This window comes from Sus scrofa, chromosome 6, assembly GCF_000003025.6.
Source record: "Sus scrofa isolate TJ Tabasco breed Duroc chromosome 6, Sscrofa11.1, whole genome shotgun sequence".
Classification (NCBI taxonomy): domain Eukaryota; kingdom Metazoa; phylum Chordata; class Mammalia; order Artiodactyla; family Suidae; genus Sus; species Sus scrofa.
The window spans coordinates 14,817,162-14,836,330 of NC_010448.4; positions in this window are offsets into that span (position 1 = coordinate 14,817,162).

The following is a 19,169-nucleotide window of genomic DNA, read 5'->3' on the forward strand; positions in this document are numbered from 1 at the left end:
CAGCGTGAGGCGCCTTATCCTGAGAAGAAGAGAAACATAAAGTCTGAGATGAAAGGGATTATGGGAGTTCCCATTATGGCTCAGTGGAAACGAAGCTGACTAGTATCCATGAGGATGAATGTTCAATCCCTGGCCTCGCTCAGTGGGTTAATGATCCGGCATTGCCATGAGCTGTAGTGTAGGTCGCAGATAAGGCTCAGAAATGGTGTTGCTGTGGCTCTGGCATAGGCCAGCAGCTACAGCTCCGATTCAACCCATGGCCTGGGAACTTCCACAGGCCTCGGGTGCAGCCCTAAAATAACCAAAGAGGCAGGGGTAGATTATAAACAAGGAAACTTCAGACCCACACGCAAGGGACCACCTTAAAATGTGTGCCCAAGAGCCCTGATTCCCAAGCAAATAGTCAATCTAAATAAGGAATTATGTGGTTTTCATCAGCAGTTCAAGTCTCTGGTTGAGATCTTCAAATTTGAATTCCTTAGAACAGTAAAGATCAATGGATAGACTTGCTTGAGGTTTACTGATGGCAAAACAAGCAGCATAAATTTATCAAAACCAATCTTGGCTCTTGATTCTGGATTTGGAGAAGTTTGGGTGCTGAGTCCTACACATGCTCATTTCTAAATTTTTCTAAATATTTAGGGTTTTTTTTGTTTGTTTGCTTTGGTTTGGGATTTTTTTGCAAATAAAAATACAATATGCTTATTGCAAAAACGAAACATAATAAAGGTTATCTATAATCCCATCATCCAAAAATAATCATTTTTACATTTTAGTTTTTTCCTTCAAATTTTTTTTTTTTTATTAGGGCCACACCCTCAGCATACACAAGTTCCCAGGCCAGGGGTCAATCAGAGCTGTAGCCGCCGCCCTACACCACAGCCACAGCAACACCAGATCTGAGCCACAGCTCGAGGCAACTCCAGATCCCCAACCCACTGAGTGAGGCCAGGGCTTGACCCCGAGTCCTCATGGATATTAGTCAGAATCATTTTCCCTGTGCCACAATGGGAACTCTCTCTCTCTCTTTTTTTTAATGTAATGGCCACACCCACGGCATGTGGAAGTTCCCAGGCCAGAGGCTGAATCCAAGGTGCAGCCACAACCTGTGCCACAGCTTTGGCAATGCCAGGTCCTTTAACCCACTACGCCAGGCCAGGGATCAAACCTGCACCTCTGCAACAACCATAGCTGCTTAACCCACTGCTCCATGGCAGAAACTCCTCCAAATGTATTTAAAAGTCACAACAAGGAGGAGTTCCCGTCATGGCTCAGTGGTTAACGCATCCGACTCAGGAACCACGAGGTTGCAGGTTTGATCCCTGACCTTGATCAGTGGGTTAAGGATCCGGCATTGCCGTGAGCTGTGGTGTAGGCCGGTGCCTACAGCTCTGATTCGACCCCTAGCCTGGGAACCTCCACATGCCGCGGGAGTGGCCCTAGCAATGGCAAAAAGACAAAAAAAAAAAAAAAAAAAAAGTCACAACAAGGAATTCCCTGGTGATCCAGTGGTTAGAATTTGGCTCTCTCACTGCTGCAGCCCCAGTTCAATCCCTGGTCTGGGAACTGAGATTCCATATTAAGCTGCTACATGCCTCAGCCACACACATGCACATGTGTGCACACACACACACACACACACACACAAAGTTACAACGCAGTCCCCCAGAAAGAAATTCCAGGAGCTCTTTTTGTGGCTCAGCGGAAAGGAATCGGACTAGTATTCATCAGAAGGCAGATTCAACCCCTGACCTCACTCAGTGGGTTAAAGATCCGGTGTTGCTGTGAGCTGTGGTGTAGGTCTCATCTGCGGCTCAGATCTGGTGTTGCTATGGCTGTGATGTAGGCTAGCAGCTGCAGCTCTGATTCGGCCCCTAACCTGGGAACTTCTATATGCCGAGGGTGTGGCCCTAAAAAGACCAAAAAAAAAAAAAAAAAAAGAAAAAGAAAAAAAAAATCCAGCCTCAAATACAATAAACCATAATTGCTTTCAAAAGTGTAGCATGTAATATGCTTGGAAAATGGGGCCATTCCCCCATCATGGAAATGGTGGGAGTGGTTACATGTGGGTGGCAACCTTCTTCAAAGGCTAAATCTGGAAGTGCTACTTGTGAAAGATGATTTAGTTTAACAAAATTAGAGGACTCTTTTTCCAACAAATAAATGACAAGAACAAAAGAAGAGGTGGGAAGAAGCAACTATTAGAGATGAAAAGATTTAAGAAACATATCAACCAAATATAATGTGGATCTTTTTGGATCTTGATTTCAACAAAATAACTGTAAAAATGCATTTTTGAGACAATCAGAGAAATGTTATATGAATTGAGTATCATGACATTAAGGAATTATTTTTCATCATATTGGGCATCATAATGACATTGTTTTATATTATAAAAGTAAAGGGTACGTGTTAGAGATATATACTGAAGTATTTACAGATGAAGTTATACCTATAGTGTTTGTGATTTACTTTTTTTTTTTTTTATGGCCAGACCTGTGGCATACGGAAGTTCCCAGGCCAGGGGTCGAATTGGAGCTGTGGCTGCCAGCCTACACCACAGCCACAGCAACTTGTGATCTGAGCCACATCGGTGACCTACCCATAGCTCACGACAATGCCGGACCCTTAACCCACTGAGCAGGGCCAGAGATCTCACCCACATCCTCACAGATACCAGTTGGTTTCATTTCTGCTGGGCCACAGCAGAAACTCCTGAGACTTACTTTAAATTTCTTCTCTCTCAAAAAGAAAAGTGTTAGAGTTCCCTTGTGATGCAGTGGGTTAAGGATCTCACGTTGTCACTCCAATGGCTCAGGTCACTGCTGAGCAACGGGTTTAATCCCTGGCCCAGGAACTTCCACGTGCTGCTGGCATGGCCAAAAAAAAAAGGAGTGTTGGGAAGAGATAGATGAAATGAGTAGCAGAATATTGGTAACTGATGAAACTGAGGGAGGGTTACATAAAAGTTCATTGTATTATCCTCCCTGATTTTGTTATGTTTAAATTTTCCCTAACAAAGTTTTCCTGGTTTTCTTTTTAAATCAAAGGACTTAAATTCCAAGAGTAAAAACTGAGCAATACACAAGGGTGGTTCGGGCAAATAATTTCAATAAGGAAAATCAGAGTTAAATTATGTCTGAAATATAAAATCTTTTTAAAAAAGAGTTTCATTGATTTCCCATCATGGCTCAGCAGGTTAAGGACCCAACATTGTCTCTGTGAGGATTTGGGTTCGATCTCTGTCCTGGCACAGTGGGTGAAGGATCCTGAATTGCTGCAAATTGCAACATAGGTCACAGATGTGGCTCAGAGCCAGTGTTGCGGTGGCTGTGGTGTAGTCCAGCAACTGTGGCTCTGATTCAAGTCCTGGCCGGGAAATTCCCATATGCCACAGGTGCTGCCATAAAGAAAAAAAAAACAAAAACAGTTTCATGGGGTTAGGAATGCTTAGCAAGGTGAAAAGAATAAAACAATTTCTCTTTATTTCATGTTGAAGGAACAAAGGTAAAAAAATTAATGCCTATGTTTCCATTAGTTTTTTTTACTTCTCCAGATTTATGTACACAAAATTATGAGATTTTTATACTATTTCCAACATGAGAGTAAATTGTTATTACATGTAAGTTAAATATATCTAATCTAAATCAGTTTATGTTAAAGACTCAAAATTTGACCAGCTCTCTTAAAAATGTTCTTTGCTGAGTTCCTGTTGTGGCTCGGCAGGTTAAGAACCTGACTAGTATCCACAAGGATACTGGTTTGATCCCTGGCCTCAATCAGTGGGTTAAGGATCCGTCATTGCTGCAAGCTGTGGTGTAGGTCGCACATGTGGCTTGGATACCAAATTGCTGTGGCTGTGGCTCTGGTATAGGCCAGCAGCTGCAGCTCCAATTTGACCCTTAGCCTGGGAACGTCCATATTCTGTAAGTGCTGCCCTAAAAAGAAAAAAAATTTTTAAGTTTAAAAAAAAAAAAGTTCTCTTCAGTCTATACCATACCGCGGTATTGTCAAGCGATTGATAAAACACCATGGGAATTCCCGTCGTGGCTCAGTGGTTAATGAACCTGACTAGAATCCATGAGGACGGGGGTTCGATCCTTGGCATCGCTCAGTGGGTTAAGGATCTGGCATTGCCATGAGCTGTGGAGTAGGTCACAAACGCTGCTCGGATCCTGGATTGCGGTTGTTGTGGCGTAGGCCGGCAGCTACAGCTCCAATTGGACCCTAGCCTGGGAACCTCCCTATGCCATGAATGCAGCCCTAAAAGACAACAACAAAAAAAGACCACAGACCTATTTTCTCATAAATTCGTCATTAAAAACATTAAATATTGGCTACAATGATTGCAAATATGCCCCCGGTCTTAAAAAAAAAAAAAAAAAGCTTCACAAAGATCTTTACTATTCAAAAGGCCCATTTAGAAACATATTCTAGCACTACTTACGGTCATATTTCAGATTCAGTTTTCTTAACCATACTGACCTGTCTTTCAGGGACTGGAGATGGCACAGGTGAGGGCCCTGGCGCTAATATTGGCAACGCCCCAAGCGGATCACCAATTCCTGTTACAGGTCCACCTCCTCTGCCAAAAGCACCTTTCTTGACATCCTCAGGAAATCCCACATGAACCAGGTCTGCTGGGGCTTCCACCTGAGGCAAGGATCACACTGACTTCTCAAGTTCTTACACATCTGTTTGTTGCATACCTACTGCATGCCAAGCACTCTTGGAAGCCCAGAGGAAGCAAAAGCAAGCAAGGAGACGTGGTTTCTGCCCTCATGAAGCTTAGAGTCCAGTCTAAGTCAGTGGTCGTTGCAACAAACTTCAGGCTTTCTGACCCACATACTTCTTTCTCTCTATTTCAATGGTTATGCTTTAAGTGCATATGAGGTCAGACTCTGTGGTACACCAGTGATTAAGAGCTAGCGGTCAAAGGAGTTCCCATTGGCTCAGTGGGCTAAGTATCCAGTGTTGTCATTGCAGTGGCTCGGGTTCAATTGCTGGCCTGGCATCTTCCACATGCCACAGGCACAGCCAAAAAAAAAGGGGGGGGAAACATTTCTAGGTGAACGAACCAGTGTGTTACAGAAAAGAGCAATAGAGAAAAATAAATAAATAAAATAAAGCAGAGGAGAGGGAAGAGAAGGTTGCTGGGAAGGGCCTCGCAGAGAAAAGAACATTCAAGTAGAGACCTGAAGAAGGGAGGGAGGGACCAGGCAGAGAGCGAGAGAGAACACAGGGTCCCGAAGGACAAAGGTCCTGAGGCGGGAGCAGGTGTGTGTTTGAAGAAGCCCAAGGAGGCCAGTGTGGCTGAGGCAGAGTAAACAAGGGGAGAGCAGAGGGAAGGAGGCCAGTGAGAAGAAGTGAGAGGGAGTGTGGGTGGCCTCCCGAGTCCTAGGAAAGCCATTGCCTGTCATTCTAAGTGAAAGAAAAAGCCTTGGTTTTAAAAGCAAAGGAGTTACATGGTCTGACCTAGGTACTAAGCAGATCTCTGACAGCTACACTGAACATCATTTAATGGGGAAGGGGTGTAAAAGCAGGAAAATCAGCTAAGAAGGTATTGCCATCATCCAGACCAGATATTTTTGCGGGTTAGATCAGGGTGCTGTCAGTGAAGATGGCAAGAAGTGGCAGTATTCTCAAAGGGAGAGGAACCAGGATTTGTTAAAGATGGGTTGGGCTAGGGGTTAGGATAAAGGGAAGAGTCAAGCATAGAATTACTGTTAACTGGAAAATGAGTAGGCTCTTGGATTCCCGTCGTGGAGGAGGAAAAAAAGGCTAAAAGAGTCCTTTTTAGGAAACCATCACAGGCAAAGCATCAGAGAGGACAAATGTGCCTCTTAAACACACTCCGAAATGGTACATCCTTCCAATTTGGAGGCATTAGGGAGAGATTCCTCTCGCCCTGAAAGAGTTCATGACCACCTTTTAAACGCTTCATTCATCCTATGAGATTATGATGAGGAGGATTAAAAGGAAAACTTGATTATTTTTGCGATGTGCCAGGCACTGCATTTAGGTTCCTTATATGTATGAGCTCATTTAATCATCTCAACAAAGGTATGAGATTTGTTAATAACGCTTAACTATTATTATCCCGCTTCTTATAATACAGAGAACTGACTCTTGGAGTGGGTAAGTTTCTTGCCTGAAGTCTCACGTTTAATAAAGGGTGAAGCTAGGATCCAAATATGGGTTGTTTCACTACTGAACTCAAACTCTGCACCAAGTCTAAATGATCTTGCCTTGTACCTTTGAGTCTTATAGACTTTTTCCAAGAGATCTTTATTAAAATGCAAAATAGGAGTTCCCAGTGTGGCCCAGCCACAATAGTAATAGTAATAAACCCGACTATTATCCGTGAGGACATGAGTTCAATCCCTGGACTTGACCGGCGAGTTGAGGATCTGGCATTGCTGCGAGCTGTGGTGTAGATTGAAGATGCAACTGAGATCTGGCGTTGCTGTGGCTATGCTGTAGGCTGGCAGTTGCAGCTTCGATTTGACGCCTAACCTGGGAACTTCCATATGCCACAGGTGCGGACCTAAAGAGATAAAATAAAATAATAAAATAAAATGCATAACTCTCAGATAAAACTGAGATCTTAAGAACTAAAAACTTCTGGGTGTAACACTTGAGTTACTTTCTTTGCTTTTGACTCTGTCGCTAACAGTTCGCAAGGGTCACCTGACAGCAGAAGTCAGGCTCTGCAAGGGAAAGTATGTGGGCGGAGAAAAGGTGTAAATGTTACCTGTCCCGCCAGAGCTGCTCTGGGAGTAACATTCCTAAGTTTAGAAAAAAAATCTTCTGGTGCATAGTAAAAATCTCACCTTTAGGTCAATTCTCCCTTCTCTTTTTTTTAGGGCCAAACCCGAAGCATATGGAGGTTGCCAGGCTACGGGTCTAATCAGAGCTGTAGCTGCTGGCCTACATCAGAGCCACAGCAACTCGGGATCCGAGCCGCATCTGCAACCTACACCACAGCTCACGGCAAGGCCGGATCCTTAACCCACTGAGCAAGGCCAGGGATTGAACCTGAAACCTCACGGTTCCTAGTCGGATTTGTTTCCACTGTGTCATGACGGGAACTCCAATTCTCCCTTCTTGAGAGGTTGCTTTGGATTACTCGGTCACATTATAGTTCTTAGCCATTTCTGTCAGGTACTGTTCCACTAGAACCTGAGGCATAGTGTGGGCAAGTTACATGCTAGCTGCAGAATGATGAGCATAACTCTGGTCACACACATACCTACGAAATAAGAAACAAAAGGAGTTTAAATGGTATTTCACTTTTGAATCATAGTTCATTTTTCTAGTCTCTGTTATGTAAGATATAATTTTTTAAAAGATGGTGCTTGCTTCAGCAGCACACATACTGAAATTGGTACAAAGAAGATTAGCATGGCCCCTGCTCAAGGATGATACGCAAATTCATGAAGCATTCCAAATTTTCCAATATCCTCCGATAAACCATAATTGAAAAGACTATGAAAAAGAAGATATATATGTATAACTGAATCATTTTGCTATACAGCAGAAATTAACACAACATTGTAAGTCAATTATAGGTCAGTAACTTTTTTTTTTTTTTCTTTCTAGGACCGAACCCACAGCATATGGCAGTTTCCAGGCTAGGTGTCGAATTGGAGCTACAGCTGCCAGCCTACACCATAGCCACAGCAACATAGGATCCAAGCTGTGTCCACCGTTCATGGCAACGCCAGATCCTTAACCCACTGAGCAAGGCCAAGGATCGAACCTGCATCCTCAGGATCCTAGTCGGGTTTGTTAACTGCTGAGCCTTGGAGAGAACTCCCAATATTTTTTAGGAAGATGCATAATTTAGCAAAAAGGAAGGGCCCTGCTTGTGCCATAGGACAGCCTTTCCCTGGGGTGAAAGAATAAAATAAGAGGGAAAAAAGAAACAAAAGAAAAGCTGTTTTGAATTAAGCATTCTGATTTTTTGATAAGTATTTCCAATGATGTCAAAGTAGTAGTCAACATATTCAAAAAGGCACTATCCAATCGCAATGGACCTCTTAAAAGATGAGAATGTCTGCCAGCCTGAAACAACTACTTCAGCCACATCCCTAAGTCCCAGTTCAATGTCAGCTCTGAATTATGTATGTGGCCATGATGTAATATGTTCAAAAATTGAAACTTCTAGGTTGGATGAGCCTCCTTCATATTACTAAGAGAGTTACATTTAGGAAAACGTATGCTTTCTTAACAACAACAACAAAAAAATCCACTCAGTTTTCTTGATGCTGACTTTTTTACAAAGATCTGAATTATCCAGTACAAAATCGTTTATTCAAAGTTGTTCTGCCTCCAATGCAAAACTTAACTTCTAAAGGTCTTTCCACCTGCACAAAATTGTATGTTCTGCTTTTGCTCATATTTGCTTTTCCAGGACCTCCTGGTTTAGAAAAATGTTTCTGGAAATGGTACTACCCAAAAGCTGATAGTTCCAATCTCATTGGTTTAACAGCTGACCATATTCTTGGCTGCACTTTTCACACAGCTGACTAGATAGATACCAGCAGCAAACCATAACCAAGAAAGAAAGAAAGGCGAAATTCATCAAGTAATGGCAAACGTGCTTTAGACAAAGAAGCGCCACAAAAGCAAAAACCGCTTTCATGTCACCACATTGGAATCATGTTCTTTTAGCTTCAAAACAACAGCAAGAACAATAAAACAATGCTTTGAAGTGTCTGAGAAACGTGAAACTTAAAACCTCTAATTCTAAACATCTTAAAAATGATAACACCTCTACACCCAGAAAAGAATCTCAATTTCAAGTTTTCCTTGGCTTTGGGTAAGATGTATTTATTTTTTACGATGGTCCTTTAAAATTTTTTTTTAATGTTTTTTCCATTTTAGGGCTGCACCTGCGGCATGTGGAGGTTCCCAGGCTGGGGGTCAGATTGGAGTTGTAGTTACCGGCCCACAACACAGCCACAGCCACAGCAACACCAGATCCAAGCTGCATCAGTGATCTACACCACAGCTCATGGCAACGCCAGATCCTTAACCCACTGAGCAAGGCCAGGAATCGAACCCGAAACCTCATGGTTCCCAGTCGGATTCGTTAACCACTGCGCCATGACGGGAACTCCTATACCAAAATTCTTATCTCCATTTTTGGTGATCATGGATTCTTTTTTTGTCTGTATGTCCCAATGTCTTGGGCGAATGGGGGAGAATGCTCCTGCAGCATGTGGCTGTACCCAGGCTGAGATCAAACCTGAACCGCAGCAGCATCCTGAGCTGCTGCAGTGACAACGCCCGATCCTTAACCAGATGGGCCATAAGGGCATTCCTGTATTTCACAAATTTTCTACTAGACATTTATACTATACTATATCTTTATAGTTCAGGTGTGGGAGAAGAGACACAATTTTGTTGTTGTTGTTCTTTTGTGTTTTTTAATTAATGAATTTTTATTACATTTATAGGTGTACAACAATCATCACAAACAAAAAAAAAAATTTTTTTTTTTTGTCTTTTCTAAGCCTGCACCTGCAGCACATGGAAGTTCCCAGGCTAGGGATCTAATGGGAGTTGTAGCTGCCGGCCTACACCACAGCCACAGCAACGCAGGATCCGAGCCACATCTGCGACCTACACCATAGCTCACAGCAGTGCCGGATCCTTAACCTACTGAGCAAAGCCAGAGATCGAACCCAAAACCTCATGGTTCCTAGACAGATTTGTTAGCCACTGAGCCACAACGGGAACTCCACGAACAAATTTTAAGGCATCTCCATCCCAAACCCTCAGTGCATCCCTCTACCGCACAACCTGTCTCATTTGGAAACCATTAAGTTTTTCAAAGTCTGTGAGTTCAGTATTTGTTCTGCAAAGAAGTTCATCGTGTCCTTTTTTTAGATTCCACATGTAAGTGATAGCATTTGATGTTGGTGTCTCATTGTCTATCTGACTTCACTTAGCACGGTAATTTCTAGGTCCATCCATGTTGCTACAATTGCCGTTATTTCCTTCCTTTTCATGGCTGAGTAATATTCCATTGTGTATATGTACCACATCTTCTGGATCCACTCCTCTGTTGATGGACATTTAGATTGTTCCCATATCTTGGCTATTGCAAATAGTGCTGCAGTGAACATTGGAGTACATGTGTTTTTTCAAGTCATGGTTTTCTCTGGATAGATGCCCAGGAGTGGGATTGCTGGATCAAATGGTAGTTCTATTTTTAGTTTTCTGAGGAATCTCCATACTGTTTTCCACAGTGGTTGCACCAATTTACATTCCCACCAATGATGTAATAGGGTTCCTTTTTTTCCACACCCTCTCCAGCACTTATTGTTTGTAGACTTTTTGAGGATGACCATTCTGGCTGGTGTAAGGTGGTGGTGTTCTTTTGTTTTTTAGGACTGTACCCATGGGCATATGGAAGTTCCCAGGCTAGGGGTCAAATCGGAGCTGCAGTCTCTGGCCTACACCACAACCACAGCAATGTGGGATCCCAGCCGCATCTTTGACCTGCACCACAGCTCTGAGTGAGGCCAGGGATCAAGTCCGAGTCCTAATGGATTGGGTTCGTTAACCTCTGAGCCACGACGGGAACTCCCAATTTGTTTTTTAAAATGGATTTTTAGACTGACATATTCTGGTCAAGTTTCATTTGATCTGAGTAACACCTGTGCAAGATTGGTACGTTATTTGCATTTTACATCTGAAAAAAATGGAGAGTCTGAGAGATTAAGTGGCTTGCCCATATTCGTAGGACTAGGAGTAACTCATTAAATGGGAACACAAGGCCAGATCTTCAGGCTGCAAGTTGCTATGCTTTTCCACTATACTATGCCACATAATGAACAAGTAGGGTCATGTTGGAGATGCAGCAAATATAACCTGTCCCAGGCTAATCCACTGTGATAAGGAAAGTACGACTACCTTAGGTTATCAACTGATGACTGAGCCTGGGGAAACAGGCTTTTCAAAAATCAGGGAAATCTGAGCCAGCCTCCAAATCATAGACTTTGTCTGCCATACCTTAAAAGTGATGCTTATCTTCTAGTCATCAATAGACAGTTACTCTGTCACTGCAAAAACATCTGGACATAAGACTGTGTTTGAATCTGAAATAAATACAAAGTTCAGCACTTAGACATTTGCTTAGCTAAGTCCAAAGTTGGAAAGTGGTCTTTGCCCTGGACATCACCGAGAAGAAAAGTCTCAGTAGAAGTGGACCGTTTCAGATAAGTGCTGAAGTGCTGTCGCACCAATTCTAACATTGGCAAACATTTATTCGGTGCCCAGGCTATAGTCTGTGTTACAAATAGAACATAAGATGTGAAAAAGGATATACGGAGTGCCCTAACGTCAACATTATTATCTCCCTTGAGAAAGGAATACATTTCCTTTGTTTTTCTCAAATCACTCGGGCATTCCATGTTTAAATTTCTCCATTTTTAAGAGGATAAACTTGGGAATTTCTGTCATGGCTCAGTGTTTAACGTATCCAACTAGGAACCAACCATGAGGTTGTGGGTTCGATCCCTGGCCTTGCTCAGTGGGTTAAGGATCCGGCATTGCCATGAGCTGTGGTGTATGTTGCAGAGGTGGCTCAGATCCCACAGGCTGGCAGCAACATCTCCAATTAGACCCCTAGCCTGGGAACCTCCATGTGCTGCAGAAGTGGCCCAAGAAAAGGCAAAAAGATAAAAAATAAAAAATTTAAAAATTAAAAAAAAAAAGAAATGGGAGTTCCCTTCGTGGCTCAGTGATTAACGAATCTAACTAGGAACCATGAGGTTTCGGGTTCGATCCCTGGCTTTGCTCAGTGGGTTAAGGATCTGGCGTTGTTGAGAGCTGAGGTGTAGGTTGCAGATGCGGCTCGGATCCCGAGTTGCTGTGGCTCTGGCATAGGCCAGCGGCTGCAGCTCCGATTGGACCCCTAGCCTTGGAACATCCATATGCCTCGGGAGCAGCCCTAGGAAAGGAAAAAAGAAAAAAGAAAAGAAAGAAAGAACACAGCCTCCATCGGCTACTTTCCTAGGAAAGGAAAAAAGAAAAAAGAAAAGAAAGAAAGAACACAGCCTCAAGTATTGCTACTTGAGCTGTCTCCTGATAAGAGAAATAGCATTTTGTGTGTGTTCTTGAAAAAACCTCAGGAAGCCCTCCCAGAAAAATTTGCCTGGGAGCTCAAACTTAATAGCTCCTGTACATCTGAGAAGGCTTGACCAGATAAAGTTCTGTATGCTTTAGTGGAGAGAAGTCCAGTAACCTGGACATAATATTCCATTTTAAACTATTGGGAACTTCTTTTTAAACTTTTTATTTTGAGTTAATTGTAGATTCACATGCAGCTTGTAAGAAGAAATACAGAACAACCCAGGGGACCCTTTACCCAGTTTTCCCTGATAGTAACATCTTGCAAAACCAAGATACTGGTATTGACACAGTCAAGATACAGAGCAGTGTTTGGAAACTTTTAAATGATTTGATCACTGTAATAATCATTCCCACATTCCCACAGGTTGGAAACATTCCTTTAAATTCCAGAGTTGCTAAGTAAGTTCCCAAGAGATATGTCATGGGGTGGGAGGTAGCAGTGTGGACGATTGCACAGGAATCTGAGAGGCAGCTCACTTTTTTTTTTCTTTTTTTATCCCCAGGTTTTTGTTTTGTTTGTTTGTTTGTTTTTGGGCCTAAACCACAGCACATGGAAGTTCCCAGTTGAATTGGAGCTACAGCTGCCGGCCTATCCCACAGCCACAGCAATGCTGGAGCCTTAACCCACTGAGGTGGGCCAGGGATCGAATCCAAGTCCTTATGGATACTAGTCGGGTTCATACTGCTGAGCCACAATGGAAACTCCATTTTTCCAGGAATTTTAACTGATTGACCATCTGTTGCACCTTGACTCGAAGGGGATCAGCTTTGAAGGCACAGCAGCTCACAACTCCATTGCTGAGCAAGTTTCCCAGCTAAAGAGAGAGTTATCAGAGTTTCTAATTTTTCCACATCCACTTCAATCATTCAACAAACCCATGTAAAGAATTCCTGGCTGCTCACTACTGGCCTGAATTCATTTGCCTCTCTGTAGATCATATCCCCGATATAACTTTTTTTTTTTTTTCTGTTTTTTAGGGCCACACCCGGGCATATGGAAGTTCCCAGGCTAGGGGTTGAATTGGAGCTACAGCTGCTGGCCTATACCACAACCACAGCAACGCCAGATCCTAGCAGTGTCTTCGACCTACACCCCAACTCATGGCAACACCAGATCCTTAAACCACTGAGTGAGGCCAGGGATCGAACCCACATTCTCATGGATCCTAGTCAGGTTTGTTAACCACTGAGCCATGAAGGGAACCCCCCCCCCAGATATAACTTGCAATTCAAATAAGGGTTAGATCGTCTTTCGTTTATTTCAATTGTCCATTGTTTTTTTACTGCAACTTTTGAGAGTTCTGCAGGAAGTTTCTGACAAAAATGAAAGTCTTTGGCAAGTATCTGAGGAAGTAGACAACAGAGGGAGATTCCCCTCCCCAAAGGACATAGAAGTCACTTACGGAGAAATTATAAGATCTCCTTCTAGATAAAGTATTAATATTTGAATTTGAAAGGGAAATCGCCAGTGGAACCTGGAGAGGTTGCATAACATTAAAAGCATGTGGAAATGAGAAGACTGAAAATTGTGCATACCTACATTTGGACAGCTAGAAAACTTTTTTTTTTTTTTTAAACTAACTTTATTTTTTTTTTATTTTTTATTTTTTTGTCTTTTTTTTTGTTGTTGTTGTTGTTGTTGCTATTTCTTGGGCCGCTCCCTCGGCATATGGAGGTTCCCAGCCTAGGGGTCGAATCGGAGCTGTAGCCACCAACCTACGCCAGAGCCACAGCAACGCAGGATCCGAGCCGCATCTGCAACCTCCACCACAGCTCACGGCAACGCCGGATCCTTAACCCACTGAGCAAGGGCAGGGACCGAACCCACAACCTCATGGTTCCTAGTCGGATTCGTTAACCACTGCGCCACGACGGGAACTCCAGAAAACTGTTTTTTTTTTTTGTCTTTTGACAGCTGCACCCACGGTATATGGAGGTTCCCAGGCTAGGGGTGTAATCAGGGCCGTAGCCGCTGGCCTACGCCAGAGCCACAGCAACACCAGATCTGAACCATGTCTGTGACCTACACCACAGCTCATGGCAACGCCAGATCCCCAACCCACTGAGCGAGGCCAGGGATCGAACCCGCACGTCATGGTTCCTAGGCGGATTTGTTTCCGCTGCGCCACAAGGGGAACTCCTAGAAATTTTTTAAATTTTTTTTTTCTTTCTAGGATCACACCTGTGGCATATGGAAATTCTCAGGCAAGAGTTCAAATTGGAGCTATAGCTCCCGGCCTATGCCACAGCCACAGGAACACCAGATCTGAGCCAGGACTTCGACCTACACCAGAATGCACGACAATGCTGGATCCTTAACCCACTGAGCGAGACCAGGGATCGAACCTACATCCTCATGGATCCTAGTTGGTTTCGTTAACTGCTGAGCCATGATGGGAACTCCTAGAAAACTTTTGAAAAACAATCTAATACCAGGAAGCAACACGTTTCTAGTTGGTTTTGTTAACTGCTGAGCCATGATGGGAACTCCTAGAAAACTTTTGAAAAACAATCCAAGACCAGGAACCAACACGTTTCTAGGGAAAGCTAAATCTGCTATGTACTTCTAACATTTCAATGTACGCTTGAGATTAGTTGTCGTTGTTTCTGCCATTGGATCCAAAGCGAAAAGTTTCATTTCCTAAAATGACATCCTGGCATGCTGAGGCATAATGGCAGGAAGAATGACAATATGAAAAAAGCCACCTACTCCTGTTAGGACATACATGGTTTCCCAAATTACCAGCACTTTCCTCTCTGGTTTGCTCCCTTAACGTCAAAAATAGTTGAGGTAGTTGTTTGCACTTACCCTGCCTGTACTACAGGCCTAGAAAAAAAAATCACCAACAAGGGACTAAGCGAATGTTGAGAGCTGGTCCTGAAACTCCTGCTTGCTTTTAGGGATAGTAACCAATATGGCGGGCTTTTGTCATTGTTTTTCTTCCAACAGAGTAACTCAAGCTCTCTCATTCCACAAATTTAGTCTACACACATCCAAGAAATTTAATATGAATCCAGGGAAAGGGCAGAAGTGGACAAAAGACATTAAAGTTTAACTTAGCCCTCAATACCTTTAAAAGAAAAATCTCTCTTTTTTTTTTTTTTTTAAATTTTCCCACTGTACAGCAAGGGGGTCAGGTTATCCTTACATGTATACATTGCAATTACAGTTTTTCCCCCACCCTTTCTTCTGTTGCAACATGAGTATCTAGACATAGTTCTCAATGCTATTCAGCAGGATCTCCTTGTAAATCTATTCTAGGAGAAAAATCTCTTTTCACAGTTCCCATTGTGGTTTAGCATGTTTAGAACCGGACTAGTATCCATGAGGTTGCAGGTTCGATCCCTGGCCTCGCTCTGTGGGTTAAGGATCCAGCGGTGCCACAAGCTGTGGTGTAGGTCACAGATGCAGCTGGGATTGGCATTGCTGCGGCTGTGGTGGAGGGCTGCAGCTACAGTTCCGATTTGACCCCTAGTTTGGGAACTTCCATATGCTGTGGGTGCAGTCATTAAAAAAAAAAAAAATCCTTTCCATCAGTTCTTAAAACTATGTGGAAACTTAAAAAAAAAACTCAGTGAAAAAAAATGAAGGATTTTTAGATGAGATTGAAAACATCTAACAAAAAGGCAAAAGAGATGAGATGGGAAACAAAAGAATTAACAAGGAAAGTCTCCCGTTTGGGGGTAAATTTGTGAAATTCAATGACTATTTATTGAACTAGTTACAGAAAAAGAGAATTATCTAGATTCCAGAGAATAATACAGATTATTACAGAAATGAAGTAACTTTTGGAGTTCCCGTCGTGGCGCAGTGGTTAACGAATCCGACTAGGAACCATGAGGTTGTGGGTTCGGTCCCTGCCCTTGCTCAGTGGGTTAAGGATCCGGCGTTGCCGTGAGCTGTGGTGTAGGTTGCAGACGCGGCTTGGATCCCGCGTTGCTGTGGCTCTGGCGTAGGCCGGTGGCTACAGCTCCGATTCGACCCCTAGGCTGGGAACCTCCATATGCCGCGGGAGCAGCCCAAAGAAATAGCAAAAAGCAAAAAAAAAAAAAAAAAAAAGAAATGAAGAACTTTTGGTTATTTCAGTATCTTATATCTAAAAAAGTATTAGTTTACTTATCACTAATATTCCTGTCAAACTGTCACGATAGGACTTTCTTCTATCAATATGCACAACCAAAGAAACTAGGATTGCTTGGAATTAAGAGTTCTAGGGAGTTCCCGTTGTAGCTCTGTGGGTTAAGGACCCAACGTTGTCTCTGTGAGCATGTGGGTTCCACCCCTGGCCTAGCTCAGTAGGTTAAGGCTCAGGCATTGCCACAAGTTGCAGTGTAGGTTGAAGATGGGGCTTGGATCCGGTATTGCTGTGGCTGTGGCATAGGCTACAGCTGCATCTCCCATTCAGGCCCTGGCCTGAGAACTTCCATGTGCCACAGGTACGGTCATGAAAAGAAAAAGAAGGGGAGTTCCTGTCGTGGGTGCGATCCCTGGCCTTGCTCAATGGTTTAAGGATCCAGCATTGCTGTGAGCTTTGGTGTAGGTCCCAGACATGGCTTATTCCCTAGTTGCTGTGGCTACGGTGCGGGTCAGGAGCTGTAACTCTGATTTGAACTTCCTTATAATGTGGGTGTGGCTCTAAAAAGACAAAAAAAAAAAAGAAAAGAAAAAAAAGAAAAGAAAAGAACAGAAAGAAAAGGAAAAAAAGGAAAAAGTTCTAGAAGAGTCCTAGAAGAGAATACAGCAGATATGACCCATCCTGCTGGGAATGCAGCACGAAACGAGGAAATCATCTGTGTTTCACCAGTCAAAACATCCTTTTTAATATCAAAAAAAATTAGGCCCTTGCATCACATCATCATGTTAACATCTGGTAGCCAAAAAACTCTTTGTTTGCATCTACCAGTGTCTGCTCCTTCAACTTTGCCTGAAAGCTAGCCTTCTGGGTGCGTATATTGATCTGGGAGAAACTGGTTATCCTTGAATACACCTGGATGGTCCAAAGGTTTCTATTTTGGCAGTTTTAATGCCAGCTTAGCAAGCCAAGCAACAAACTAGAAATCATTCTGGCAGTTAGCAGTAAAATGGAATCACTGAGCAATCACATGACTTTCTTCTTGGCCAAACAGAGAAAAAATAACTGTCATGAATAACATTAATATTCACAATGCAAAGCTCTTTGCTGATTTAGGTGGCTACAAATCAGGAGTGTCACTATGTTTTACCCACTCATGCAAGGCACACGCCTGCATGCTTGCCTGTGTAGTGTTCAATATTTTTTTTTTTTAGGGCACCACCCATGGAGTATGGAAGTTTCTGGGCTAGGGATCGAATTGGAGCTACAGCTGCCACAACAGTAACTCCGGTGTTCAATAATTTTGATAACTTTTGGTACCCATCCAGGTGAGAAAATATCAAAGTTGAGGTCTAAGGATCTTCTATAAAGTATCTCAGAGGAGTTCCTGTAATGGCTTACGGATAACGAACCCGACTAGCATCTATGAGGACTCGAGTTCCATCCCTGGGCTCATTCAGTGGGTTAAGGATCCAGCGTTGCCACAAGCTGTGGTATAGGTTGCAGACGCGGCTCAGGTCCCACATTGCTGTGGCTGTGGTGTAGGCCAGCAGCTATAGCTCTGATTCAACCCCTGGCCTGGGAACTACCATATGCCACAGGTACAGTCCTAAAAAAAAAAAAAAAAAAAAAAAAATTCTTAGCAATCACGTACTTTATAGTTTAACTTACTCATTTTAATATTTCTAAGGTAACATTCTCATAAAAAATCCAAACAATAAGTCCTTTTTGTTTCTTTTGGCCGCCACCCAATTCCAGCTTCCTCTCCTGAGATAACCAATATTAACTAGGTGTTATATATCCTTTCACTCCTTTTCCATAGAAATACATAAAAATATGCAACTATAATGTCATATGTCTTACATCATTAGATACAAGATCTCACACTTATTTTTTCACTTAAAATGTTTTGAAAGCTCTTCTATCTACATTTTACTCCAATCCCTCTATCCAGTTCAAACTCCTCATTTAGAAAAAGTGGAGGAGTTCACGCCGTGGTGTAGCAGAAACGAATCCAGCTAAGAACCATGAGGTTTCCGGTGCAATCCCTGGCTTCACTCAGTGGGTCGGGAATCTGGCATTGTCGTGAGCTGTGGTGTAGGTCACAGATGCAGCTTGGATCTGGTGTTGCTGTGGCACTGGCTGGCAGCTGTAGCTCCAAGTAGATCCCTAGCCTGGGAACCTCCATATGCCATAGGTGTGGCCATAAAAAAGCAAAAAAAAAAAGGGGAAAAAAAGAAAAAGTGGAAAAACCCAAGTCTCAAATAGTAAAATGACCCCCCCCCAGGGCCGCTCTCCACTGTATATGAAGGGGTCCAATTGGAGTTGTAGACCCCAACCTACACCAGAGCCACAGAAACACCACATCTGAACCACGTTTGCAACCTACAACCACACCTCATGGAAATGCCAGATTCTTAACCTGCTGAGCAAGACCAGGGATCAAACCTGCAACCTCATGGTTCCTAGTCAGATTCATTAACCACTGCACCACCACAGGAACTCTGTAAAGCAACTTTCGTAAGGCTGGATAGTACTTTCAAAATCAAACAAAAGTCAGCTACTACTTACTGCACAAAATTTGCAGCAACTGAAAAGGGGAAAATCTACTCAGAATCCAATCTCTCCAATAGCTAAAGTTATTTTTTTCTCAGCCCAGCTTCTGTCTGGACGCAGAACTACTTTTCGTACATAGTTGTAATCAAAGCACATGTTCAACTGATGTTAATTTTTTTCCACTTAAGTTAATCAGATGTTTATATAAAGTCGACTAGTTAACTGGCAAGGAAGGGTGACCTAATAATAGCTCATGGAGTACTCAGGCCCTCTTGCCACTAAATTAGGCTGCTTGCCATCGTAACTAGCTAACCCCCTTCCTCTCATTCCTCAAGACATTCTAGTCAGTAGCTTCACCTTCCCCTGAATCCTGGGTTCTGTCCATTCTCATCC